Below are 2,008 nucleotides of genomic sequence, written 5' to 3'. Positions count from 1 at the left end.
GAAAATTAGGATTAAAGATCTGGATTATTCTTGGTTTTTTGTATGTAAATATGTAATACATATTTAATTTTTTTTTAATTGGAAAAAAAAAAGGAAGTGCCACAAAAATATCGCGATGGTAGCTGCACATTTGTAAACGTGAAGCTTACAAATGTAAGCTTCACGTAAAGAGACCAGAAGCATTTGTACCGCTGAGCTACAGCGGTCACATCGGTCCTCAAGCATCTCCTTCTTTCTGTAACCTGACTGCGACGCGAAGAGATAATGCTGCGTTTAATGACCCTCGGACATCTCCCTTTCCCGTCCCCTCCCACGCCTGAAAGTATGGTTCGGAGTAAAAAAAAAAAAAAAAGAAAAAAGTTGACTTTATACAAACAGTTCGTAAAAAAACATTGCACCCTACCCTCCTGAAATAAGTAATATGCAGTTGAAAAAAACAAGCAGTTGAAGGAGTAAGGAATTATTACAGGAGCTTCCAGAGGAACATAAGAGTCGACAATTCTGCTGAGCTGAAAGTAACATGGGCTTCCATGATACCTCAGCAGACACGGACTGATTATTCTTCACATCTAAAAACACAACTTTTCAGAAGAGGTTTTTAATGTATGACTATTTTTTAACGAGGTGTGTTCACCTTTTATGATTTTGTTTGATGTACTAGTGTTATGTTTGCAATTTTACTTGATTCTTGTAAAGTGTCGATGAAAAGAAAAGCGCTATGCAAATAAAATGTGATATTATTTACATTGTCTGGTGGAGTAATTTATGCAAAAGGAGCCAGGGCCAAGTAATATTGAATGAAACGTGTACAGTACAGTACATAAACTTTTAAGAAGCCCCCCAAATCTTTTTTTTTTTTTGGCCAAATGCAATATTTTAATTTGTGAGAAATAATTTTCATGTTTAATTATCTTCAAAATCATCACAATATACGCATAATATACCTGCATATGATTTTCACTTATTCATTTCAATTACTGAAATACATTAACACAGAGATGCAACTGTATCCTTGTGTTTTAATATTTATATTTTATTGTCAGTTGACAAAAATACGAGTTCTCAAAGGTCATTGAACGCACCACTAGCTTTATCTCCGTTTAGCTAAGCTAACATAACTGTATACTATAAAGCAGCTTCATTGTCTGCCAGCTGAAGCAAACCCACGGTAAGCTCCGGGGCAGTGAACAGGCAGCGTGTTAAGGTGTTCGGTTTGCTAGCGTTCGTTACAATGTCGCTCGCGCTTAGTGACGCCGCACAAAGGAGCGTTCCACGGTGTTACACAAAGTTAACGGTGTGAGTTAAGTAGCTCTCAGTTAGCTCAGGGTGGCAGCCAGCGGCTCAGCCAGCAGCGTGTTAAAGCTCCTCCACAGACAGCTCTCCTACTCCAGTCCTCTGCTGGCACTTAACACAGCGACACATAACCCAAACTTAAAACGACGAGAGGCTGCCAGCGCAGCGCCTTCTTCCATTTCCTTCAAAACGGCACTACCTGCGCCTATTTCTTCACGTTTGAGCTTGGGTATTTTTTATTTTTTTCAAACGGCGGAGCTTCATCACCCGGAGCGTCTGCGCTTTATCCCCCGAGCAGCCCGATAAGGTAAGGTTGAAACAAAACAGCTGCTATTCTCTGTTTTAGTGACGGAGGGGAACACGCGCGCACAGAACACACGCGGACACAGACAGAGAGAGGCTGGTCTCATCCACTCTGTGCTGCACACTGCTGAAATGCTTTGTTCTGCTCTGCTGCATGTTTTTCCTGTGACACTCTTCAAGATGCGTTTACAAATCGGGGTGTTCATGTTTGCAGAAAGGGATGCATCTTATTGAAAACGTCTGGCGCTGAGATAATGAGCAGTAATGTGTGTCACATTAATATTACAGCCGTATTAGATCATTAAACCTGTTTGGGAAGAATTACCTGCTGTGGAATGATTGGGTTATTTTGGGAGAAGGCAGCTGCAGAGAAAACAAAACACGCTGTAAACGGGAGACAATGTCTATTATA

The 2,008-nt window shown here is 40.6% G+C and overlaps 1 protein-coding gene across 2 annotated transcripts in view; it reads left to right on the top strand.

Annotated features, from left to right (window-relative positions):
* Window positions 1–1,086: 1,086 nt before the first annotated feature.
* zmiz2 (zinc finger, MIZ-type containing 2) overlaps window positions 1,087–2,008 on the top strand; it is a 37,731-nt gene continuing 36,809 nt past the window's right edge. The window contains exon 1 of one of the 2 annotated variants that reach the window (XM_008423231.2): window positions 1,087–1,600. The gene's annotated coding sequence lies outside the window, so the exon portion shown is untranslated. The remainder of the gene's footprint in view (window positions 1,601–2,008) is intronic. The other variant, XM_008423233.2, reaches the window with a different exon arrangement.

This window comes from Poecilia reticulata, linkage group LG12 (genome assembly GCF_000633615.1).
Source record: "Poecilia reticulata strain Guanapo linkage group LG12, Guppy_female_1.0+MT, whole genome shotgun sequence".
Classification (NCBI taxonomy): Eukaryota; Metazoa; Chordata; class Actinopteri; order Cyprinodontiformes; family Poeciliidae; genus Poecilia; species Poecilia reticulata.
Note: the sequence above shows the minus strand (reverse complement) of the source record. Positions and strands in the feature narration are given on the sequence as shown.